This window comes from Heterodontus francisci, chromosome 31 (assembly GCF_036365525.1).
Source record: "Heterodontus francisci isolate sHetFra1 chromosome 31, sHetFra1.hap1, whole genome shotgun sequence".
In the NCBI taxonomy this organism is placed as follows: domain Eukaryota; kingdom Metazoa; phylum Chordata; class Chondrichthyes; order Heterodontiformes; family Heterodontidae; genus Heterodontus; species Heterodontus francisci.
Window position 1 is genome coordinate 29,301,676 of NC_090401.1, and position 27,564 is coordinate 29,329,239.

General features: G+C 44.7%; 1 protein-coding gene across 1 annotated transcript in view; it reads left to right on the forward strand.

Moving 5' to 3' along the window:
• Nucleotides 1-27,564, forward strand: part of LOC137347108 (gap junction beta-4 protein-like) — a 58,219-nt gene that overhangs the window by 14,576 nt on the left and 16,079 nt on the right. Inside the window, exon 3 of the mRNA XM_068011200.1 lies at nt 4,560-4,671. The gene's annotated coding sequence lies outside the window, so the exon portion shown is untranslated. The remainder of the gene's footprint in view (nt 1-4,559; nt 4,672-27,564) is intronic.

Genomic DNA, 27,564 nt, shown 5'->3' on the forward strand with positions numbered 1-27,564 from the left:
ATAAAGGAGGACTAGGAGCAGCTAAAACCAGATTAACATCTAAACCAGTGGAAAATCAGATTGGTTGAAATTTGAAGCCAAAGTGCACAGCTGTCACCATGAACACCATATGTAGCGTACTTATGTGATCAGGGCATATCATAGAGTCATTTACAGCACAGATAGCCATTTGGCCATTGAGTCGATGCAGACTCTCTAAAGCAATCCAATCAATAAGTCATGTTTCCCCGCTCTATCTCCATAGTCTAGCAAGTTTATTTCCCTCAAGTGCCCATCCAATTTCCTTTCAAAATCATTGATGGTCTCTGTTTCCACCACTTTCTTGGCATTGCGTTACAAAACACTTCTTCCCACATCCCCCCTGCATCTCTTGACCAAAACCTTAAATTTGTGTCTCCTAGTCCTTGTGCCATCAGCTAATGAGAACAGCTTTTCTTTGTCTACCTTATCTAAATCTTGTACACCTCTAACAGATCTCCCCTGAATCTCCTTTGCTCCAAGGAGAACAACCCAGCTTCTCCAACCTAAAATTCCCCCATCCCCAAAACCATTCTGGTAAATCTCCTCTGTAGTCTGTCAAGGACCCTCACATTCTTCCTAAATTGTGGTGACTAGAACTGGACGATACTTAGTAGCTTTGGTGGACATCCGATCTTTTCTAGTAGTCTGAAGAGACCACGTCTGCTGACGAGGTCAAAGGCTTTGGTGAGATCAATGAAAGCAATGTAGAGGGGCATCTGTTGTTCACGGCATTTCTCCTGTATCTGACGAAGGGAGAACAGCATGTCAATAGTCGATCTCTCTGCACGAAAGCCACACTGTGCCTCAGGGTAGACGCGCTCGGCCAGCTTCTGGAGCCTGTTCAGAGCGACTCGAGCAAAGACTTTCCCCACTATGCTGAGCAGGGAGATTCCACGGTAGTTGTTGCAGTCACCGCGGTCACCTTTGTTTTTATAGAGGGTGATGATGTTGGCATCGCGCATGTCCTGGGGTACTGCTCCCTCGTCCCAGCACAGGCATAGCAGTTCATGTAGTGCTGAGAGTATAGCAGGCTTGGCACTCTTGATTATTTCAGGGGTAATGCTGTCCTTCCCAGGGGCTTTTCCGCTGGCTAGGGAATCAATGGCATCACTGAGTTCCGATTTGGTTGGCTGTATGTCCAGCTCATCCATGACTGGTAGAGGCTGGGCTGCATTGAGGGCAGTCTCAGTGACAGCATTCTCCCTGGAGTACAGTTCTAGGTAGTGCTCAACCCAGCGGTCCATCTGTTTTCGTTGGTCAGTGATTATGTCCCCCGATTTAGATTTGAGGGGGGTGATCTTCTTGATGGTTGGCCCAAGAGCTCTCTTCATGCCATCATACATTCCTCTGATGTTTCCGGTGTCTGAGGCCAGCTGAATATGACTGCATAGGTGTTGCCAGTAGTCGTTTGCGCAACGCCTAGCTGTTCTTTGTGCAGTACTTCTGGCTGCTTTAAGTGCTGCGGATGTTAAATCATTCCATGACAATATGAAAGGCACAATTCAACATGGTGGCTCCTCATCAGAGCCCTTTCCTATCCTGAGTGGTGTGAAACAGGGCTGTGTTCTCGCACCCACACTTTTTGGGATTTTCTTCTCCCTGCTGCTTTCACATGCGTTCAAATCCTCTGAAGAAGGAATTTTCCTCCACACAAGATCAGGGGGCAGGTTGTTCAACCTTGCCCGTCTAAGAGCGAAGTCCAAAGTACGGAAAGTCCTCATCAGAGAACTCCTCTTTGCTGACGATGCTGCTTTAACATCTCACACTGAAGAATGCCTGCAGAGTCTCATCGACAGGTTTGCGTCTGCCTGCAATGAATTTGGCCTAACTATCAGCCTCAAGAAAATGAACATCATGGGGCAGGATGTCAGAAATGCTCCATCCATCAATATTGGCGACCACGCTCTGGAAGTGGTTCAAGAGTTCACCTACCTAGGCTCAACTATCACCAGTAACCTGTCTCTAGATGCAGAAATCAACAAGCGCATGGGTAAGGCTTCCACTGCTATGTTCAGACTGGCCAAGAGAGTGTGGGAAAATGGCGCACTGACACGGAACACAAAAGTCCAAGTGTATCAGGCCTGTGTCCTCAGTACCTTGCTCTACGGCAGCGAGGCCTGGACAACGTATGCCAGTCAAGAGCGACGTCTCAATTCATTCCATCTTCGCTGCCTTCGGAGAATACTTGGCATCAGGTGGCAGGACTATATCTCCAACACAGAAGTCCTTGAAGCGGCCAACATCCCCAGCTTATACACACTACTGAGTCAGCGGCGCTTGAGATGGCTTGGCCATGTGAGCCGCATGGAAGATGGCAGGATCCCCAAAGACACATTGTACAGCGAGCTCGCCACTGGTATCAGACCCACCGGCCGTCCATGTCTCCGTTATAAAGACGTCTGCAAACGCGACATGAAATCGTGTGACATTGATCACAAGTCGTGGGAGTCAGTTGCCAGCATTCGCCAGAGCTGGCGGGCAGCCATAAAGACAGGGCTAAATTGTGGCGAGTCGAAGAGACTTAGTAGTTGGCAGGAAAAAAGACAGAGGCGCAAGGGGAGAGCCAACTGTGCAACAGCCCCAACAAACAAATTTCTCTGCAGCACCTGTGGAAGAGCCTGTTACTCCAGAATTGGCCTTTATAGCCACTCCAGGCACTGCTTCACAAACCACTGACCACCTCCAGGCGCGTATCCATTGTCTCTCGAGATAAGGAGGCCCAAAAGAAAAGAACTGGACACAATACTCTAACCAGAGCTTTATAAAGTTTCAGCATAATTTCTCTATTTCTGTGCTCAATGTTTCTATTAATGAAGCCCAAGATCCCATATAGAGTCATAGAGTTATACTTTGCTAACTATGCACTCAATATGTTCAGCTGCCTTTGAAGATTTATGTACATGAAGCCCCAGCTCTCTCTGTTCCTGCACACTCTTTAGAACTAAGTTAAGTCTATATTGCCTCTCCCTATACCTTCTGCCAAAATGCGTTACCTCACACTACTCCATATTAAATCCCCTTTCATCTGTCCACTCTGTTAGCCTACCTATGTCCTGTTGCAGTCAATTTGTATCATCCTCACTGTCAGCGACACCTCCAAGTTTGGTATCCTTGGCAAATTTTGAAATTTTACTCTGTATTCCAACATTGAAGTCAATTATATATATATTAAAAAAAAGTGCTCCCAGCTCTGACCCTTGGGGAACACCACTGTCTATCATCCACCAGTCTGAAAGACAACCATTTACCACAACTCGCTGTTTTCTATCCTTAAGCCAATTTTTTTTATCCAAGCTGACACTGACACTCCTATTCCTCAATTTTGTAAACCAGCCTTTCATGTGCTAGTTTGTCAAATGCTTTCTTAAAATCCATATCGACATCATCCATTGCATTCTATTCATCAAAAAATTCAATTAGGTTAGTCAAATGCGATCTACCTTTTACAAATCTGTGCTGGCTATCCTTAATTAACTCAAACCTTCCAAAGTGCCTATTAATTCTTTCCTTGATTATTGTTTCTAAAATCTTATCCACCACTGATGTTAAATGGAAGGGCCAGTAGTTACTAGGAATTTCCTTACAATCTTTCTTGAACAGGGTGCCACTTTTGTCAATTTCTAATCCTCTGGCACCTTCCCCTTATCTAGGAATGTTTAGAAGATTATGGCAAGTCCTTCCATTATCTCCACTCGCACTTCTTTTTAGCAACCTGGGAGGCAAGCCATCCGGACCACGCAACTAATCCACTCTAAGCATAGCCAGCCTTTCCAGTTAATTCTTTTTTTTTATTTGTTCTTAGGGTGTGAGCATCGCTGGCAAGGCCAGCATTTATTGCCCATCCCTAATTGCCTTTGTTCACAAGATGGTGGTGAGCTGCCTGCTTGAACCGTTGCAGTACATATGGTGTAGGTACAACCACTGTGATGTTAGGGAGGAGGTTCCAGGTTTTTGACCCAGCAACAGTGAAGCAATGGCCATACAGACCCAAGTCCGGATGGTGAATGACTTGGAGAGGAACTTGCAGGTGGTGGTGTTCCCATCCATCTGCTGCTCCCTTGTCTTTCATGTAGTAGATGAAATTACTTTAACTACCTACCCATTGCTTGCGGGTAGGTCGTTGCTATTGCTACCGGGGGCTGTTCCGTGGGCCATGGAGTTCCCCTAAAAGGATGGACCACGCCCCCACACCACAGCCTGCTGGGCGGTCACCAGGTTTCGCAGGACGGTCTCCCCACATGGCAGCGAGCCCCCGATGTAGGCAAAATGCCTGCAGAGGTGAGAAGTGGTCCTTAATTGACCACGTAAGTGGTTCAATTGGGCTCCGGGCAGGCTGCCTATCTGCCATCATTCTCACCACTGGCAAAATGGCACCCTTCCCCCAAACCATCACCTTTCTGTGCCATTTTGACGGCTTTCCTGCCTCCCAACTTATCCCCAAAGGTCTGGTAAAATTCTGGTCACAGAAACTGTGTTTGTTCACAATAGAAGAGAGAAGACTGAGAAAAGTTCTTATTCATATTTTTACTGTCCTCAAGGGTGTTGAGAAACTGAACCCTGAAAGCATCGAGTGGAGAAAAACACAGCAACACAGGAGATGAAACGTAGGAAGAGAGAAAATGAACAGGCGGATCAATTAAAACTGGGGTGGTGAGTATTTGGAATGGATGCATCGGAGTGGTAACTGAAATTGAAAACATCAGTAATTTTGAGAGAGAGTTGAAAGGACATTTGTTAAGAAATTCAAATGAGGAATGTAATTACTAACTTGCAGAATCTGCAATCAATCAGATGGAACAAAATATTCTTTTCCAGCCCTATGTTCTGATCTCATTGGCTTGGCATGTCAACCTATGTCTCAGATAATTATTCATGGGATGATGTTATTCACTTGATGAATTGCTTTACCACTTTTTCCAGAATCATGGAATGCTACAATACAGGAAAAAAAAACATTTGGTCCATTGTGCCATGCCAACTCTCAGAAGGAGCAATCCATTCCCCTGCCTTTTCTCCATGCCCTTTTAAAAAATATATTTTTAAGTATTTATCCACTTCTCTTTTTAAAGATATTATGGGTTCTGTTTTCTCCACTGTTTCTGGTAGGGCGCATCACATCCCTCACAACCCTGTGTGTAAAAAAATTCTTCTGACTTCTCTCTTTATTCTTTTGCTAGTGATCTTTTAATCCCTAAGTTACCGTCACCAACCAGTTGAAATATTTTCCAGAATTTCAGTATCATCTTCCAATGCTGGAATACCTTTTAATCAGCTTTTGCTTGAAGAAGCCAGTAAACATCAGGAGAAATTTAGATAAGGCCACTAACCAAGTATAGGGATCACAATGCACAAGTAACATAACACAAACTTCGTGCTGCCTGCTCATTTTAATGATAGTGGCATGCAGCCAGAGCTAAGCTTTCTGCTGTGTGGCTGCATGTCTCAACAGGGGGCCCAAGTTCCTATGAGACTAGCACCACTTAAAGCTAGCCTGCACTAACTAAAGCAGCCTGAATCTCTTAAATGCAAAGTGCATTTTGGCTGGAGAAACTGCTGGAATTGGTTAAAGAGGAGTTTATGAGCAGAAAAAGAGGTAGACATGGTACAATAGGCCTGTGAACATGTCCCAAGGTTCTCCGATGCAGCACTGGAGGTCCTGGTGCAGCAGAGAGTCAGGAGGATAGAAGTCTTCTCCCCTTAGGTGGCCAGGAGGCCCTCCAGGCAGACAATATGAAGGCAGAGGAAGCAGATAGTTGTCATAGTCAATGCCAGCAGTCCAGCTCCAAGGAGCTGGATGTAGTGCCGCAAGAAGTTTAATGACAGCACACAAGTGGTCATGGTTAGTGAATGCATCTCCACATGTCATATCCTTACTGTTACGACCAAGGCGGGAGAAATGCACTGTTAGTTCAGTCCCACTACTCAACAGGTCACAGCGTATCGATAGTTTCCCACCTACTGAAGAATAGCCAAATTAGACACTCTATTTGTTCCCCAGAATAAAGCACACCAAACCAGGTGTCTTTACATAGCAACAACATTAACTATTTATTAGAAAATAAATAATAAGTCTTTACTACTAATGAGATAAATCTATATGTATGAAAAACGTCTTAGTTCCTTAGCCTTCATGCACACACACACACATTCAAAAAAAAAAGTTAACCGTGGAAAAAGGATGTTGGTTTACTGCTGTTTCTTAGGAATAGAAGAAATAATAAAAATAAATAAATTTGTCATGTTCTGGTAGGAAATCTTCAGTAAGGTGAGGTGTTCCAGAGTCATATAGTTGGATGCCACTCAAAGTCTCTTCAGGTAATTTTGATGAACAGTCTTTGATGGGTAGGCGTTCAAGGCAATTCGACTACAGCAGGCATCACGTAGGTCTTTCAGCAGGGGTATAGCAACAGGTCTGCTCAGGACTCACAGCAGCAACACAGCAGTGGGAGCTTTCTTCTGGTTCCAGGATTTCCCAAAACATAGGAGGCAACAGGAACTACACTGGATGCAGGAATTCTTCAGAGACAGGAGACAATAGGAATCTGCCACCTTTCAAATGCAGGATTTCTTTTCAAGAGATGCAGATTTCCTTTACAGAGAGAGGTCTTTTTCTCTAGTCTCCAGGCAGGTCAGGTCTAAGTTTCAAATGCCTGCTCTTTGTCCAACTTACTGGATTTTTAGAAGTCCAAAGTGAAAGCAAATGCTTGCCTGTGCCAATTACATGACCAGACAAAGTGTCTCCCTGTCATTCAAAGTGTTGCTATGAGGAGGTCAAATCCCTGGCTGGCTTCCTTGAAACTGTTTGCTTTTCTTATTCTTGTATACAAAGTCAACATCCAAAAATTTGCAGGTCAATGTCAATGAGCAAAATCCTTTTCTCGTTTTTTAAACACGCAAAAATCTAGGATTGTAGTAGAAAAATAAAACCTCTTGTAATATTGCAAATGAACCAATAGTTTCACACACTGCTCCATTCACCACCCTGCCTTCACTCACTGACCATCAGTCTCAATTAAGTATCACTCATACTCAACATTCATAACCTGAACTCACATACTCACCACTGTGGCTGCGTATCCCCATGGAGCAGAAGGTGCTGGCAATTATTGGTGTGGTCATAGCTGAGGCCATGGCCAGTTATGGGGCTGAATCCATCGAGGATGATAGTATGTTCCTACTTAATCCACTTTCTCACATCCCAGTGTCACCTCATCCCACAATCTCTTCTGATTTATAAACTGAACATGGTGTAAGCATTCAACTCCTGCTTCCCCCCGCCTCCCCTCACCACCTCTAGAACTGGTGCGGGAGCCTGAAAACCAGGAGGAACAAAAGACTGATGAACAAGAGACACAATCTCACACTCGCAGTCACCAGCTCAGATCCTGGCACTGCATGAACTTTAGTGGGTAGCATAGAGGCGGGAGCTGTACGGGCTGAATAACTGGGCACAAGTGGGCAGCTAGGGCAAGGGAAAGGGATAGAATGAGTGCCATCTCCCCAGAGGGCAAGATCCCACACAAGTTCTACTGCAGAGGACCCAGATGAGGTTTTTGATGGGGCGGCATACAGAAAAAGGCTGATGGGCATGCACACGGAAGTGCTTGGTGCAATGGCAAGCCTTCCAGAAGTCCTGTGGTAACTGTCAAGGAGCATGGAGAGGTCCGGTATCAACCTTGCACCCGGCTTTGCACAGAGCTTAGAGCCCATCATTCCTCGAATGGAAGTGGAGGCCAACTCCTTAAGAACAGTTGTGGACCCAATCATGATGCGGCATCTTATGGTGATGCCTTAGCTTCCATTGCAGCGCAAGCAATAGCCACCAAACTTTGATTATTGTGGTGGAAAGTCAGACTGAGGTTATGAAATCTCAGCTTGTTGTCATGCAAGCCATCATGGCTGTGAATACCAGTGCTCAAAGGACATTGCAGCGTTTCACAGCAGTCCAGCTATCTGTCCTCCAGTAGGTAACTAGGATTGCTAAGGCACAGCTCCGAATGTGGCAGTAGCTTGGTGAAGCACGGGCCTGCTGTTCTGTCTCAGGATGACAGTATTCATGCTCCCACACTGCCACTCCACCAGTGCCTTTGCTGTTGCCTTCAGCCAGCCATCCCAAACTGCTGCCATCCATCCCAAGGTGGTGCAGTCTGAAGATGGGCCTTCTAGGCCCAGAGCTGCTCAAGGGCATTCTGCAGTCTCCCCCAGGTAAAATCAGCAGCCTTCCACCAGCCAAGTTGCAGCCATCGAGGTAGCACTGCATAGGAACACTAGAACAGGCAAAGACACCTTTAAGACAGGCATTAAGGAAATGCACAAGGATGATTAGTTGATTTTTTTGTAGAATATTGGATGATTTGTTTGATAAAGTTGGTTTGGAATTGTTGCTTTTGTCATGGCTTTTATTTCAGCATTGTGGCCAAGAGGACGCTGTGATTGTCTCTAAGAGGGACGGTAAGGCGTGAGGCTGTACACTGGAGATTTGGAGTTCTGTTCAGTGGAACAGTAGTTGAATCAGATGATTATGGACAGCCTGGCTGGAAAAGGAACATGATGGTTGCCTCCTCCCTTCTGTTATGTTATTGGGGGTTCTTAACACAAACGTATCAAACACTAGGAGAATGATTGGTAAGTTAAATGAAGGGTTCTTTATTATAGAATAACAGAATTACAAGAGAGCTCTGAGATACATGTGCTACCTGCTGACTAACACTGCTCCAACTATTGTATCACTTGTTAGCTTGCATCACTTCCTGTGACGATGTATACTAAAATATTTATAGATTCAGTAGTATGTTAACTCGTATTAAAGCAATTAAAGTAATATCACAACACCTTTCTCCTCCTCCCACTTCTCCTCCTCTTCCTGCTCCTGCACTGCTTGCGGTATTCCTGGTGACAAGTGCTATGCCCTCATGATGGCCACATTGTAGGGGTGCAGACCATCACAAATCGGGACACAAACTCCAGTGAGTACTGGAGGAATCCTGCAGAGTGGTCCAGGCAGCAAAACTGTTGCTTCAACTCCCAATGGTTTCTCATGGTATCATGGCTTGTATTGTACGCCTGCTGGCCACATGTGGTTGAGTTGCGAAACAGAGTCAAGAGCCAGGAGTAAAGCAGACAGACCTTGTTGCCCAGCAGCCACCCTCTGGTTTGACATGGTGGCTGAAAGACAAAGGGAACAGCAGACTGGCAGAGGATGAAAGCAACATGACTGTTGCCCAATACAGGGCATTCACCAATATAATGTGCTGAGTGTGGTCACACACCAACTGCACATTCAGTGAGTGGTAACCTTTGCGGTTGTGGTACATCTGAGCATTGAGATGCAGCACCCGCAATGCCATGAGTGTGCAGTCGAAGGCACTTTGCACCATGGAGAAGCCTGCTGTCCATTAACAAAGCCTTATGTACGCCTGCTTCTCCGTTCAGAGAGAAGATAATGAACTCCACTCTTCTGGCGTAAAGACCATTTGTCATCTCTTTGATGCAGCAGTGGTCAATGAACTGGGAGATGTTACATATCTTGCCTGGAAGGATCCCAAAATGAAGAAATTCATGGCCATGGTCACCTTCACAGCCACTGGTCGCACTGCCCTTCCCCTTTATAATGCGCAGGTGCACAGACTGATCCTGATGTAGATGGAGGTAAGAGAAGTGTTCCCAGAAGACCTGGGTGGATAAGGCTTCCTGCTCAGAGGCCTCCGCTCCCCTTCCCTCCTAACTCTGTGAGTAGCTCGTCCTTTTCTTTGTGGTGTCTGCTCCATCTCCTTCTCCTGCTGCAGGGATTGCAACGATAGCACCCATAACTGGGAGCAAGTGGTTGGACCAGATCCCTACCAGTTACAACCAACTGCACTTCTTCAAGTGCAGAACCCACTCCCTGTCTACTTCACCAACTTTAACAAAGCACTTCCACAAGCTCAAGCAGAGCCAGTAGAGATTAATTAGCAAGTAACTTGCAAGTTGCTGATGATCCCTTTTAATAGTGTTGGTGAAGGGTTCTTCCTGCTGCTGAATGCATGCTTAACTGTGCATATTTAAGAGAGGGCATTAGCTGGAGCGGCGAGCTCAAAAATGGCATTGTTGGTGTCAAATCAGCATTGCATGCTGACTGATACCAGGATCTGCCTACCCTGTGTACTTTTAGTGCACACTCCTAATGCCGGGGCTAATGCCAGGATGCTGTTCAACATGGGCCATGGAGGAAATGTGTGCACGAGGCACACACACCATTTTGGTACCAAAACGGCGCCTGTAGCATTGAAACTACAGACGCAACACTGTGGAATCCAAGTTAGCGGCCATCATATCCCTATCTGCTCTACAAAAGGCAAAGAGGCCAAGAAAGTTTTGCATCTCTAAGAGTCAGGATCATCACATACCTCCTTTCAATCACATGCTTCCTCAATTAATTAATCTTTTGTCTTTCCCAGTGGCAAAGTTGAGCTCGCAATGAAAGAACTCAGGGCTGCTCAGCAAACATGGATATGTATCAAGAAGTGTAACAGAAACATCTGTGGCAAATGAGTGTGCATTATTTCTGTGCCTGGATATTTGGCAATGCTGAGAAGATACAATCATAATGATTCTGGGTTTTCATCTCTGTTTCTGATTGGAAACAGCAGAGGTATTAGATACAACAATCAAACTCTTCTTACTTTCCAAGCTCTTCAACTTACATTTGTTTTGATTGGGTCTCAATAGTTATTCCCTGGAATTTTATCTGCGTGGAAAGCAGGAATCCAGGGTCCAAAGTGAGTTGTGATCTATTCCCCCCTCCAGAGTGTAAAGCCTGGGAGATTTTAAATGCCGACCTCATTTTTAAGCCCCAACATTGGGCTGGATTCTATGTTACCGCTGCCAAGTACAGCGGCGGCCGTAAAAGATAGCGGCCCGCACGCACTTGTTTTACTTTGCGGAATACCGCGAGCTTATACGCGGCGACTCATTAACATGGCCGGGTGAACCGCCTCCCCCCCCCCACCCCCACCCCCACGATAACGTGGAGGGGGCGGGCAAGCCACTCCTGGCAAAGGCGTCCGACGTCAGGGACGGGCCCTGCTGGCGTCAAGGTCCATGACGGTGCTCATCCGGGGCAATCTTCATGCGGCCCCCGCCACAGATCCCGACGTCAAGGCCCTAATAAAATCTATCTTATTGATGCCCATCCAAAGCCCACCAGCAGTGGGCAGGAATTAAAATTGGGGCAAGGTAAGGCTGTCACCGGGGTCCCACAGAGAGAGTTCCCCAGCAACGTACATAATACTTGGGCAGGGGCGATGTCAAGTTCACGATGAGGGGGAAGAGGGGGCAAGCCAGGAAAAAGGTATCATTTTGCTCCTTGTAGCCAAGAAGAAATCCATAAAGATATTTAAAGGCTTTTCTTTTACCCAGGCTGTTTGCTGCCACCAACTTTTGCATGCAAGTTTCCAGCCTTAGTCATGATTAAAAAAGTTTGTGTGTCCTGCTAACATCATCGGCCGTGACGCTAGCATTTAAAATAGGGCCACACTCTTCTGGGGTGGTCGGAGACAGGTACGCATAGGAATACTGGTGATGAATTTTATCAGCCCTCTGGGGACAAGCAGGGAGGTGGCGGGGGAAACCCATAAAATAGCAAGGGAAGGTGGGGGAAGTGGGTGGAGTACCCATCACCTTCACCATGCCATTGAATTTTGTTCAGGGCAGGGAAGGCCAAAGATGGACTTCTCGCCCAGAGGCCAATTGAGGTCCTTAATAGGCCAATTAGCCTCTTAAGGGCTACTTCCCATCACCACTGGTACTTTCCCAGTGGCTGGTGGGAGTCCCGCCACATAAAACCAGGCGGCCTCCCAGTGGATTGGATTGGGGTGAGGGCGTGGTGTGGGCCCTCCTGCTTGGGCAAGAGCAGCAAAGGCCGCCCCTGCACCAATACTCCACCCCCAACCCTCAACAAGCACCTTGCCCCCATCTCTATACCCTGCAAGCCCACCCTACTGTACCTTCAATCCAGGCCTCCAGCGCTGTTCCTGGTCCCAAACCTACTGCAGTACCAACAGTGACCATCGCTCCCAGTGGCACTGTTGGGACTGCTGAGTTGCTGGCCCTCTGATTGGCTGACAGCTCATGGAGGCACGTTTCCCGTCCTTAAAGGGACAGGGACCCTGGTGTCAGGCAGTTCACTGCCTGAGTGCCATAAAATTCAGGTGGGAGACCACCAAACTGCCGAAGCTGGGCTGCTTCTCCTTTCTGGCATGGTGTCGGGAACCCCACCCCCTGCATAAAATTCATCCCACTGTGTGTAACCCACCCCTCGCGCCATCTTAACCACCCACAAACACCATTCCTGCCAGGCGCAGAATTTAAAACCAGCCCTTTATTTTCTACAAATTGATTATCTTTCACCGCTGCTCTTTTATCCCCAATATAAATCAGTGTGAAGAATCATGTACAGAAGAAGCTGAGCTAACTGTTCAGCATCACAACCTAAGTCCTATTTTGGTCCAACTTCTCAATTTGGAATTAACAATGGCCGAGATTTTGCGGTCAGCAGTGAGGCAACAGCACTTGTCACCAACCTTGAAGAAAGCTACCCAGAAAGATCTAAAAATCTCTTTGGTGTGGTTATCCCCTCTCTCAGTGGTAGTTTAAATCTGACACCAAGTGAAAGGGATGTTTAGCAGTGCAGCAGCAGTGATGTCAGCAAGCAGATTGGCAGCCAATCACATTGAAGTATTCACACGCACAGAAAACAAGGAAGTTAAAACCACTTAAATATCCTTCATTTTTAATTAAAATTTTTGGATAGGGAAGGTAATTAGTTATGATCGGAGTAAGATAGAAACTAAAATAAAGATAAACAAACATTAAAATATTTTTTTTTTCAAAAATATGCAGAATTGTTATCATTATGGCAAAATTTGACATTCCACAAATATAATGTTATGGTCAAGTGAGGAGGGGTTGAAGGGCTCCCCTCTTTCCCCTCTCCTTGTTTGACCTAAACAGGTTTAATTCTTTCTTAAATTGGATGTACTGGCCAATTCAATAGGTGTTTGAGTACTTACTTGCTAAGATCATAACAAGTACCAATCAGACAGGTTTTCTTCAGTTAACAAAGAAAGAGGTTAACTTAATTGTACCAAACTAATAAAAATAATAAACAATGCATCAACTTTCATTCTCACACGCACACACATAATTAGGTTACAGATTGGGGAAAGGTAGATTGGTTGAGTTAGAGTCCACAAAAAGGTATACAGTTTGTGGAGATTGGTGATTTGTCTGGCTTCGAGATGAATTCAGTGGTCCTGAGGCTTTTAGTTTGAAGAGGTAGGTGACTGGTTTGGTGAGTCTCTTGGAGTTAGTGAGGCGGATGATTTCCTCCAACGGGGTTTCTGATTGTAGCCGATGTATGCAAAGGTGGTCAGTCAGGAGGCAGGATTTGAAAGCTTTCAATCTGGAATGGAGAGAGAGAGAGGGGGACCCCCACTTAGGGACTGCTCATGTCAGAGTCCAGTTGCTTCTCCACTTCTGCAGAGAAAGCACCAGCTTAAAACCACAGATAGGGAGGGGCTTGCCACATGACTGTCACTCAGTCAAAAAACATAGCAGTTAGCAGTATTTCTCTGCTTGCTGAAAGAACAGGTAGTTCCTTTAAACTTCATGGGTCTTGGTTCTTCCTGGGGACTGTGCAGACATTTAGGCGCTCTCCTCACAGTCCTTTGCAATGTAGGATACAGTGAAGCAAGCTAGGTGATCATCTTAAGCTGAAAGGATGACTTTGCTGGCAGCTTGTCTGTTTAAAAATGTATTAAAAAAAATATATAAATTCAGATCTCCAGTTAGTGGACCAAAGAAAATTATCATGCAACAAAACACATTGGCCTAATACCTCCCCACACACAAAATGAAATGTGACAACAGGAACATTTCATTATGGGGCCACAAATTTAAAAACACTGTACACACACACACACACATCAGTCTCACTGCCATAGCCATACTTTTTTTCCATCTGGGATTGTGCACCAGCACAACTGGGGAACTCCAACTGCTCTGACTGGGCTCAATCAGCTTGTGCTCCAGCATATACTGAATTTCCTCATGTATTTCTACAATATCTTCCTTTTCCAGTTTCGCTATATCAGTAAACTCAACCCTGGATTCAAAGTTGTTCAAAACTTTGTGAAAATCATCCAGTGCTGTTTGTACATGTTTTTTTTCCTGTGCTCATCCAGCCTGGTCCACAATTCTTCCTCAGTTAGGATACTTGACTTGCAGTCACCATCACCACCCACCAAACCTGCCACAAAAACCTTTTTAAGCTTAGGGTTTTCCTTTGGCTTATAAGCTTTTCTGTGTCTCCCTTCAGAATTTAAATCTTTAATTTTTAAGTCTTCAGTCTGAATTTCCTTTTGAACCTGGGTCAGTTTCCTTGGACCTAGGCAACAGGGCTTTTGTTCTATGGGAGGGGTCTCTCCTCCATCCACATAGTGTAGGGTTAGCTTTTGCATTCTGGTTTGTCCCTGCAGATCCCTTTAAACACTATGAGCAGCCTTGTTTGGTCTCCTCCCTGTTCTGTATTTGAAGCGGAGAGTATGGTGTCTAATTTCCCTAACATTTCAGTGTTAGCTAACGAGATGGTAGGGGATTCAATTTGAGAATCCTCCAGGCCTCCCTCTAACTCATCCTCACTGTCCCTTTCGTCCTCTTCTTTCCTGACTGCCTGACAGACCTGTGCTTGTTTGTCCCCTTCCCGGCTGTGATACCGTTTCAACATATTGATGTGGCACAACCTTTGCTATTCCTACGATCTGGGGTGTGAATTCTATAATTCACCTGGCCAATTCTCTTTATTACTCTGTACGGGCCACTGATCCAGGCTTTCAATAGTTGTCCCTATATTGGAAATAGCAAGAACACATGGGCCGGGATTTTACCCTTGGCGGACGGGAGCCATCCACCAACTGAAAAGTCAGTGACGAACCCGCTTCCGCCTGGCCTGGGGATCCGACCCATATTTTGTGGGTCCCCAGCCTTTAATTGTTCTGAGGCAGGACTTCCACCCGCTTGAGGCAGGAAGTCCCACCTAATAGAGCTGCCTGCCAATCAGCGGGCCAGCAGCTCTTTGTCCCAGCAATGCCACAGGGAACGGTGGCCAATGCTGGGACTGCAGCCCAGCTATCCAAAGAAGTTGTTGGGGAGCCTGGAACTAAGGTAAGTTTTCGTTGCCTTGCCAAGGGTGGTCGATTGGGGGGACAGGGGGCGTGTTGGGTGTTGAGGGCAGTTGGGGCAGTGGGGGTGGCCCTCCATTGGGCACAGGGTGCCTGATCAGGAGGACCCCCCACCCTCCGCCAAGGCGGTCAGAGAGCTGCCTGCTTTTGTCAGGCGGCTTTTCTCGGGCCTGGGACGCCTGCCTGCCAATGGTGACGGTGGGCAGAGGCTCTTAAGTCGCTGTTAATGTGACCACTTAAGGGCTTTGATTGGCCAGGGGCAGGCGGGCCATTTTTCACCACCGCCGCCCTGCGTAAAGTGGCGGCGGAGGCGGGAGTGGGTCAGGAAGGGCCCCCCGAGGCTCCTGTTCCATTTTGTGCACACCCCTACCCACTCACCCCCCCCTGTCCTCTGAGGGAGGCGTAAAATTCGGCCCATGGTCTACAGGCTGCAATGTTCTGGCCTTGGCATGTTTATCCGCCTGCCTTTTCATAGCTGTCTGGAAGGTTTTTAAGTGTTCCTGAGCCACCGTCATTATCACCACAGAATCAGGGCCAATCTTTCCATCTACTGTTGGAATGTTACTGAAAGTTAGGTCAGACAAAGCATAGCACACTCCGAAGATCTATTGCCAAAAATCCCACCATATCATTGACTTTGTATAGAGTCTAAGCTGAAAGCCTTTCCATATGAGGCCTAAATCAAATCATAGTTTTCACCACAATACTTTGCTTTTGGTTATAGAGGCATTCACTTTCATTTCTGTGACGTGCAGGTACAAATTCCATGTCTGGATGTTAGAAGAGTATCAGTCGCTTCAGGTATTACCTATAATATAATTGTGTTGACTCTGGAGGACTGTCTTTCATTAATGGAACATATTTTTCATTCATTTCATATTCATTGGTTACTATTTCTGATTTTAATGAACACTTGATTCTGTAAACGATGTCTATATCTGCAACAAGTGGTATCGTATCAATGTCCCAGTATTTGAGATTATCTTTGACTCCATAGGGACAATTTTACGAATGTAGAATACTACCATGAGGGAACCCACCAGCCACACATACTCAGAAACCATGGAGGAACTACCCATGATTTCCAGTCCATTCATTTTAAGGTTGTTTCCGTGGTACATGATGTCAAGTGCTGCTCAATTTAAAGGTGACATCTGCCAAGAAAAAGTTCTGCTTTTCATTTTTTGCCTTCTGGTGAATTTTCTTTATTTTGTGTCTTTCCATGTTGCAAAGCTGTCTTGTGAATTCACGAGAAACACTGGGATCAGCAGACACTCATGCAAGCCAGCGTTGTCTTTTCAAGAGAGGTTTATCATTTTCTTGGAAAACTGTGCCGTTTGTGTTAATGAAGATCTCTCGTATGGCTTGTGTTGAATAACTTCTCTGTTCTTTCAGTATGTCAGCATTTCCTTTTTTCCACAGCATGACTCGTGATTCATACTGCTCTGATTCAGTCATAAGATTCTGGGTTCAAGTTCTACTCTGGGTCTTGAGTACATAATCTCGGCTGACATTCCAGTGCAGTACTGAGGGAGTGCTGCATTGTTGGTCGCTGCTGTCTTTTGGATGAGATATTAAACCGAGGCCCCCAACTGCCTGCTCAGGTGGATGTAAGAGATCCCTTGGCACTGTTTTGAAGAAGAGCAGGAGAGTTATCCTCAGTGCAACAGCAAAATACTGCCGCTGCTGGAATCTGAAACAAAAACAGAAAATTCTGGTCACAGACCAGAGACTCTCCACAGATACTGCCTGACCAGCATTTTCTGTTTTTGTTTGTGTTATCCCTGGTGTTCTGGCCAATATTCATCCCTCAATCAACATCACAAAACAGATTATCTCATCATTATTACATTGCTGTTTCTGCAAGTTTGCTGTATGCAAAATTGGCTTCTGTGTTTCTTACATTACAACAGCGACTACACTTCAAAAAGTACTTCATTGGCTGTAAAGTGCTTTGGGACATCCTTAGGTTATGAAAGGTGCTATATAAATGCAAGTCTTTCTTTCTTTACTCCAAGTGAAATCAGTTCTTCAGAAAAGATGATCTTTTAGGGGCTGATGAAGAGGAACCAATCCAGTTTCAACTAAGTTCTTCTCCTTTGTATTTTTTCCCCATTATTTTCTGCTAACAGGTGCATTCCAACTCCTTTTTGACAAACTATACAGACTTTTGCAAACAGCTTTGCATCCTGACATCATCATGGCAGAGATCATCCTTTTTGTCTTTGAAATTTCTAAATTTGCAGATGACACCAAATTGGGGGGCTGGGGTGGGGAGTTGAGTGGTGGATGGTCTATACTGAGGAGGACTGCAACAAATTACAGGAGGACGTTAAGAAAGACAGAATGGGAAAATAATTGGCAAATGAAGTTCAACAAAGATAAATATGAGGTAGTGCATTTTAGTAGGAAGAATAATGAGGTCATCTATTACTTGGAAGGTGCCAGTCTAGGTGGGGTAGAGGAACAAAGGGATCTTGGAGTACAAATACACCAAGCACTCAAAGTTGCGTCATAGGTTAGTAAGGCCGTAAAAAAAAATAAACCAAGCACTAGGCTTTGTTTCTAGAGAGATAGAATTGAAAAGTAGGGAAGTTATGCTAAACCTGTATCGAACATTGGTTTGACCACACTGCATGCAGTTCTGGTCGCCGTATTATAAAGAAGGATATAGAGGCACTGAAGAGGGTGCAGAGAAGATTTACAAGGATGATACCAGAAATACGTAGGTATACATATCAGGAAAGGATGAACTGGCTGGGTCTCTCTTCTCTTGAAAAAAGGCTGAGGGTTGACCTAATAGAGGTCTTTTAAATTATGAAAGGTTTTGATAGAGTGGATACGGAGAGAATGTTTCCACTTGGAGAGAAGAGCATAACTAGAGGACATCAATATAAGACAATCACCAAGAAATCCAATAGGGAATTCAGAAGAAACCTCTTTAACCAAAGAGTGGTGAGAATGTGAAACTCGCTACCATAGGGAGCGGTTGAAGCGAATAGTAGAGATGCAATTAAGGTGAATCTAGACAAGCATATGAAGGAGAAGGGAACAGAGGGTTACGATAATAGACTTAGATTAGGAAAGATGGGAGGAGGCTAGTTCCATCAACTAACACCTTAAGGGCGGCACAGTGGCGCAGTGGTTAGCACCGCAGCCTCACAGCTCCAGTGACCCGGGTTCAATTCTGGGTACTGCCTGTGTGGAGTTTGCAAGTTCTCCCTGTGTCTGCGTGGGTTTCCTCCGGGTGCTCCGGTTTCCTCCCACAAGCCAAAAGCCTTGCAGGTTGATAGGTAAATTGGCCATTAGCAATTGCCCCTAGTATAGGTCGGTGGTAGGGTAATATAGGGACAGGTGGGGATGTGGTAGGAATATGGGATTAGTGTAGGATTAGTATAAATGGGTGGTTGATGGTCGGCACAGACTCGGTGGGCCGAAGGGCCTGTTTCAGTGCTGTATCTCTAAAACTAAAACTAAACAGATAAACTGTTGATGTGGGATTGTGTCTTGCATAATGCTGCTATGTTTGTCTACATAACTGTCATTACTTTTTTATAGTATGTGAAGTATTTTAAGGTATTCAGTAAAGACAGAATAAGGTGCTGAATAAATGCATGTCTTTCATACTTTTGTGAACATCACAGTGTATTAATAACTTTTAGTCAACATTGCATTTTATTAATGGTCATAATGAGTCCAAATCTGCTGCCAATATCCTAACTTCACTAAATCCCCGTTCACTCAGCACCCCTGTGTGCATTGGCCTACATTGACTTCTGGCCCGGCAACACCTTGATTTTAAAGTTCTCATCCTTATTTCTAAATTCGTCCATGGGCACACACCTCTCTATTGTTCGAACCTCCTCCAACCCGACAAATCTCTGACATCTCTGCACTCCTCCAAATCTGGACACTTGCCATAAAACCAGAAGGTATGAGAATACCAGAGAATCAGGCCTGGAACATGAGCCAGATTTGAGAGTATCTTTAAATAATTGATAATTATGGGATAGCCCAGTGAGCATGATTCATTATTAAGTCTACGTTCACACTCAGGTAAATAGCATTACTGTCAAACATGGGGCCTGGGATTTTAGTCAAAAAGAAACTTCATTAGGGCCGTTCTGGTGCCAACCCTCACTCCAGGCAATAATCTATACTGTGTGAAGAACAGGCTGAAGCTGCAAGTCGAGAATCATGAAGCTGCAATCTGCCTAACTGCTACCATTCAAGCCTGTGACACTGATAGGAATGTTACTCAACTTGAAATTGAACTAATACCATGAAAATAATCTATTAAAATATTTGTCTGATTGCTGTTGGTAAATATGCAATATTAACAACTTCATCATCGAAAGTGGAAATACAGGTCTAGAAATTTGGGTACATTTCCAGCCCAAGGGATTACCTGCATCAAACAAGATAAGTAACTTACCTGAATGTGGAACCGGGAGAAGTAGGAGTGCACCAAAAATGGGTACTCCCAAATTTTTAGGCCAATGTTTCTCAAATACCTGGCAGCGACACTGAAGTAAAAGGGTGGTTTTATGTGGTGTGTCTCCATTATAGAGGTGAAGTAGTAATTAATTGGTTGTGAACTGCTTTGGCAAATGAAAGGTACTATAGAAGTGCAAGAGCTTTCTTCTTAAGATGAAAGGGAGTAGCTTCAACATAAAAGGGGAAAAGTTCTCTGATCCAGGGGGCGGAGGGTGCAGTGGGGTGGAGGATGTAGTCGTGTCGGTGGGCAATGTGGCACAATTCTAGTGGGGGGGGGGTTCAACTGTGAGTCCAATGGAGTAGGAGGAATTATTGGATAATTCAAGTAGGGAAGCGTGATTCTGGTGGTGGGGGGCGGGAGGGGGGAGGGGGGCACTGAAATTCAAGATGGAATCGTGATCTGTTGGGCTCCAATTGAAAGGGAAATGCAAGATTAGATTTGTTGGGCCTGCCCCCTATCATGGCAGAGCCACTTTGGGAGTGTTCCTCAGCAGAGGTAGTTTCCATTGTGGGCTTACTGAAAGGCCCCCACTTTGTAATTACCTTTACAAAGTTGGATTTTTGCTCCCTGTTCCCTGACAAGAATGTAAAGAATTTTACCTGCACCTTTCTTCAGTCCCAATTCAAAGGTTTGAATGTCCCCTCTCAGAGTAAGAGGGTGTTGCCTCGAGGTAGACACTCCTGTTGTTTACATTCACCCACCCCATCTGGCTGAACAGCCCTGTCGCTGAAATTTGGCAACATCTCAACAGCAGCAGGGTGGAAATGGTGAACAGAAATATCACCCCACCGCACTTCTGTCCCCTCAAAAAGGTCTGTGGAATTTCTATCTAAATATTCCCTCTCTGTCGATGTAATTTTTGAACAAAAAGCCAGTGAGTAAATGTATTATATAGTCTGAGACTGAGCTGCCCAGCTGCAAAGTCAGGGCGGTTCCCCATTTCAGTTTGTGGCTTATACTGAGATTGCTGATCACAGCGTCAAATAATACTGATCCAGAGAAGGGAAAATTGCTTCTTCAGATTGCTACTGAAAGATGCCTGTATGTGGGAGCTAGATGAAGTCAGGGTTGGGCTGAGATTTGAAGCTTCGTGATATCCTGCAGTTTTCTGAGGTGTGTGTGCGTGTCCTCATCAGCAGGAGCCTGAATAATTCACCCAATGACTCATGTTTCACGGGTGGTGCACACTCTCTGGTACCTGTCCAGACAGTTACTACTCATGGATGAGCTTCCTATTACATGGCTATTGTTTTAAAGTCAGTCTTAATGCATCCACATTGTGGATTTGTACCTTATAGGAATTGGATTGAAAGTGCCCCATAAAAATCCTGACAAACCTTTTGTCTCAGTAGCCTAAGCTGACTTCAAACACAGATCCAAGGAACAAAAGGACAGTATATTAACCCTCTGTCTTGTAAAAGAATCTATATGATACATGGGTGGGATTAACCTGCTACTGTACAATAGGGCCATTTTTGTACATGTTTAGGACAGACTTCCTGTTACTCAAAGTCACTTCATGAAGAAATGTGTTCCATATTTTTCTTTTCTAGTGATTTTTTAGATTTAGTTTAGAAATACAGCACTGAAACAGGCCCTTCGGCCCACCGAGTCTGTGCCGACCGTCAACCACCCATTTATACTAATCCTACACTAATTCCATATTCCTACCACATCCCCACCCGTCCCCATATTTCCCTACCACCTACCTATACTCGGGGCAATTTATAATGGCCAATTTACCTATCAACCTGCAAGTCTTTTGGCATGTGGGAGGAAACCGGAGCACCCGGAGGAAACCCACACAGACACAGGGAGAACTTGCAAACTCCACACAGGCAGTATCCAGAATTGAACCCGGGTCGCTGGAGCTGTGAGGCTGCGGTGCTAACCACTGCGCCACTGTGCCGCCCGTAGACGCGTATTCTAATTGTACTAGGTATGTTCCTTGAAACTATTAGTTGTAAGAAACATCTTTATGTTATGGAGTTATAAAGAAGCCAGTACTCAAAGGGATGATTACGCACGGAATGATAAGTCTGTCGACAGAACTGCGAAAGCCTCTTTTGACGACTAACAGCCTGGAAAATGTTGACTCATCTACAATCTAGGGCAATGCTATTTGTATTGTTGTCATGTACAAAAAATGTTTTATTAGTCGCTACATCAACCAAACATCAGCTGCAGGAACCAAGGAAGCTCTGATTCCCAAAACAATCGACATGATAAGATGCTGACAAATAGAAATGATTAAAAAGGCCCACCTTTTCCTCTTGCGTAACACTGAGACTAAATCTGTTAGTACATGCCATTACAGCACCCTGTAAATACTGCCAGCATCGGGAGCAGGATTGGGAAATTAATTGGAAATGAATGGTGCTAGGACCTCTCCTCGGAACACCACTGCAAAGTGGCAAAATATTCCAGAACCTGCCATTTAACGCATCTCCACTTTCTGACTCCAAAAATCAAGCCATTCAGAGCTCGGGTCCTGCGGGAAATGGATAGAAGGAAGTCAAAGGCGGGACTTTTGTCAGCATTTAATCTGAGAAGGAAGGTTAAGATATGAACATACAAAAATGACAGGCAGGAAAAGATCAGCTGGTCCATCAAACCACAATTATGATGGTTGGAACATCATGGTCAGACACATCCTAATCCGCCCCCCTCCCCCACCACCACATTCTGTGTAATCTCCTCAGAATGACAAGACAGATAAAGCAGGGCCAACAAAGGGAGCAAGTTCAGTGGAATATTCTCCCTCAAGCGATCAAAACCAGTCCAGGAGATCACGTTACCTTCTATATGCATTGCAAAACTTGTATAGCAATCTCCAACTCCTGTAAGATCCTTCATTTACATAGTCATTAAGTTTTTTTGCTGTAAATTGTAAACCAGCTTTCCGCTGTCCATGTTTGTGAATATAAGGCCCAATTTCCTGCGTGTGGCACAGCTACAAATGTGCGTCTTTATTTTGCATCAGGGCGCTTGCATGGGGCCTCCCAGGGTTTCCCATGATCACCTCATTTAAATAATTATTCTTCATTTCAGGAGTTGATTGGGCCATGCATTGTCAGCACGGAGCCCCGAGGCACAAGGTATCTGGTGGCGCAGTTGTTATATGAAAAAGAAGAACATTCAGGGTTACGGGGAGAGGGCAGGGAAATGGCTGTAAGAGAATAACTCATTCGGAGAGCCGGTGCAGACACGATGGGCCGAATGGTGTCCTTCTGTGCCGTAACAATTCTGTGATTCTGTCATATCTTAAAGGGACACCTGTACTTCCTGTCTTGTAAGAATGTGCTGTTTGTCAATTGTTTCTGCTGGGCTTTGCAAGATGTCAGAGGAAAATGCAAGGTCCCAAGATGAAGGGAGAACTCTTCCCTTTACAAACAGAACACTGTAGCCTATGTCAGAGGTCAACTAAAGGAGGACTGTTATCTTTGGGTAGAAGGGGTTAGGGTTTGGGCCAGGTACAGTTGAATATTAACACTTCAAGCAAGGTTTGCCACTGTTAGTGTCTGTTAAATGTACATATTTCCAGTGTTCTGGTATGTCAGGGTAGCAATACACACTTTCCCCAGCTGCATTCTCTCAGGGGGAATCTTTGACCTGTCCTAAACAATCACACAGCAATCCCTATTCATACATGACATGCCTTCCTCATTCCTAGGAAAACTAACAGTGATGACAGGTAGGGATTTAAAAATCTCCATGAACAGCCAGTTGCATTCTTCAAGTACTTGTTCTCTTAAAAGTAAGAATTAAAGAGCAGGAGAAGCAGCTGTAAGTAGAGTCTGTAATGCAGTGGAAAAGTGGCTGTGAGCAGAATCCACAAAGTGTCGGAGAAGTGGCTGCAAGGAGAGGCTTCTCTGTGATGCAGGAAAGAGTCTGAAAAATAATTCTAAATATGAAAAAGTGACATCAACGGAATAGTGAAGCCCAGGGAGCTAATGCTAAGTGATTACCTTATTTTATAACTAAATCAAGTGTATAATTTATTACATAATTAAGTTTACTGTTTAACTAGTTAATCAGATCTGGGCGATAAAATTAAAACTAGCTGAAATCAGAATACTAACATTAAAGGGTCCTGAATTTTCATTAGATTAAAATCTGACATAAATAAAAATAAGTTAAATGAATAATAAAATAAAGGAGCTGATAAACAAAATAAAGAGCAGAGCAGAGGAGAAGAAGGGGGCCTGAAATACATGAAAAAGAGTTCCTCATGTTAATTAACTAGATGACACTAGGTTATATAGGGATGGCGGTGCAGGTGGTGTGCCAAAACTGCAGCATGTGGGAGTTTGTGAAGAACATCGTGATCCCAGACAACCACATCTGCAGTGAGTGTCAGCATCTCGAGGAGCTTCAGCTCAGAGTGGCTGAGCTGGAGATGGAAGTACAGACATTGCACAGCATCAGGGAGGGGGAGAGTTACCTGGACACATTGATTCAGGAGGCAGTCGGATCCCTTAGGTATGGTCGTGGTGCAGGTTTGGTTAATGGTCAGGGACAGGGAGGGTGTTATTGTGAATCAGGCAGGTATGAAGACCCCAGGTGCAGTGCTGGAGGAGCCTCAGCCTTTGCCCTTAATCAACAGGTATGAGGTTCTTGCTGCCTGTGTGAATGAGGGCAGAGTCTGCAGGGTGTATGAGCAAAGTAACCATGGACAGGAGGCCATTCAAATGGGGGAGTGAAAAGCAATGTGGTAGTGGTAGCAGACACTATAGTTAGGGGTTAGATACTGTTTTCTGCAGCCACGACCGGGAGTTTCAAAGGTTGTGGCTGCCGGTCCAGTGCCAAGATTAGGGACATCTCCTCTTGGCTGACGAAGAACCTGGAGACGGAGGCAGGAGGATCCAGTTATTGTGGACCACATAGGAACCAACAACATAGGTGAAGCTAAGAATAAAGTTCTGCTGAGAGAGTTTGAGGAAGTAGGCTCAAAATTAAAATGTGGAATAACAAAGGCAATAATCCTGGGTACATAAGTAATGTGTAAATTGGCATAGGGATAAACAGATTAGAAGGTAAAATGCGTGGCTGTAAGAGTGGTGTGAGAGGCAGGGGTTTTGCTTCATGGGGCACTGGCACCACTGCTAAGGATCCTCCATTACTCCCACCATCCCGTCCCCTTCCCTTGGCAACTTCCCCTGCAATCGCAGGAGGTGTAATACCTACCCATTTACCTCTTCTCTCCTCACTATCCCAGGCCCCAAGCACTCCTTTCAGGTGAAGCAGCAATTTACTTGTGCTTCTTTCAATGTAGTATACTGTATTCGCTGCTCACAATGTGGTCTCCTCTACACTGGGGAGACCAAACGCAGACTGGGTGACCGCTTTGCGGAACATCTCCGCTCAGTCCACAAGCAGGACCCCGAGCTTCCGGTTGCTTGCCATTTCAACACTCCCCCCTGCTCTCATGCTCACATCTCTGTCCTGGGATTGCTGCAGTGTTCCAGTGAACATCAACGCAAGCTCAAGGAACAGCATCTCATTTACCGATTAGGCACGCTACAGCCTGCCGGACTGAACATTGAGTTCAATAATTTCAGAGCATGATGGACCCCCCATTTTACTTTTATTTTTAGTTATTTTTTTCTTTTTCCTTTTTTTTAATCCATATTTTTTTGTACTTATTTTATTTTATTTCATCTTAGTTTGTTCAGTTTGCTTAGCCGTTGTTTTTTTTCATGTTTGTACTTGCGGCTGTTCAATTTTCAGTCCGTTAACACCCTATCTATACTAATACTTTGTCTTTCAACACACCATTAACATATTGTTTGCCTTTGCTCCATGATCTTCTGGTCAGCTATTCTGTGACCTTGTCCTATCTACACCTTCTCCTTTATTATCTCTTGCCCCACCCCCACTTTACTTGCTTATAACCTTTTACATTTCTAATATTTGCCAGTTCTGAAGAAGGGTCACTGACCTGAAACGTTAACTCTGCTTCTCTCTCCACAGATGCTGCCAGACCTGCTGAGTATTTCCAGCATTTCTTGTTTTTATTTCAGATTTCCAGCATCTGCAGTATTTTGCTTTTATTTTACCTGTTCCATTGGGATGAGTTCCATTTAAACCAGGCTGGGACTACTTTTCTGGTGAATCAAATAACTAGAGAAATAGTCAAGGCTTTAAACTGGTGAAAATGGGGAGAGTTAGGCAGATTCGTGAAACGGTAAATTCAAGAGAAATAAGAGAAACATCCAGGCTGCAGAGCAGAGTAATGATTTGGGTATGAGTAAGTGGAGTGGGTCAGTAATGGACAGAGAGCTTAACAAAGTTTTAGTTTTTAGTTTTAGAGATACAGCACTGAAACAGGCCCTTCGGCTCACCAAGTCTGTGCCAACCATCAACCACCCATTTATACTAATCCTACACTAATTCCATATTCCTACCACATCCCTATATTTCCTTACCACCTACCTATACTAGGGGCAATTGCTAATGGCCAATTTACCTATCAACCTGCAAGTCTTTGGCATGTGGGAGGAAACCGGAGCACCCAGAGGAAACCCACGCAGACACAGGGAGAACTTGCAAACTCCACACAGGCAGTACCCAGAATTGAACCAGGTCGCTGGAGCTGTGAGGCTGCGGTGCTAACCACTGCGCCACTTTGCTGGTAATAGAGCATTAGTGACTAAGGTGATGCAAAGGAAAAATAGAAAAAAAGTTAAAGCTAAAGGCACTGTATCCGAACGTGCAAAGCATTCACAACAAAATAGATGCATTAATAGCACTGATAGAAATGAATGGGTGTGATTTAATAACGATTACAGAGACATGGTTGCAGAGTGACCAAGCTTGGGACTAAATTCCAGGATACTTGACCTTTAGGAGAGATAAGCAAAATTGAAAGGAGCGAGGTAGGCCTGATAATAAAGGATAAAGACAGTAAAGAGAGTGGATTTTAGCTCAGAAAAGCAAGATGTAGAAGCAGTTTGGGTAGAGCTAAGAAACAACAAGGGGCTGAAAACACTGGTTGGAATAGTTTATAGGTCCCTAACAGTGATAACAAGGCATTTAGAGAATCATAAAATGATTAGGCAGGGTCAACATGGATTTATGAAAGGGAAATGGTGAGGTTGTAACTAGCAGGGTAAACATGGGAAACCAGAGGATGTAGTGTATATGCATTCTCAAGAGCATTCGATAAGGTGACACATGAGAAGTTATTACATAAAATTAGGGCTCATGGTTTTGGGGATAATTGAGGATTGGTTAATAGACAGAATTCAGTGAGCAGAAATTAACAGATCATTTTCAGATTGGCAAACTGTAACTAGTGGGTTACCATATGGATCAGAGCTTGGGCCTCAGCTATTTACAATCTATATTAATAACTTAGAAGACAGATTGTAATGTATCCAAGTTTGCTGGTGATACAAAGTTAGGTGAGAAAGTAAGCTGTGACAAGGACACAAAGAGGCTGCAAAGGGACAGGTTAGGTGAGTGGGGCATGAACATGGCACATGGAATATGAAGTGTGAAGTTATCCACTTTGGAAAGAAAAAATAGAAAAGCAGAATATTTTTTATATGGTGAGAGACTGGGAAATGTTGTATTCAAAGGGTATCCTGTACACAAATCACAGAAAGTTAACAAGCAGGTACAGCAAACAATTAGGAAAGCGATAGTATGTTAGCCTTTATTACAAAGGGACTGGATTATAAGAGTAAAGAAGTCTTACAACAGTTATATAGGGTATTGTGGAGACCAAACCGGCTGTACTGAATATAATTTGGTCTCTTAACAAATGAACAATACACATGCCTTACAAGAAATGCAATGAGGTTACACTAGGCTGATTCCTAG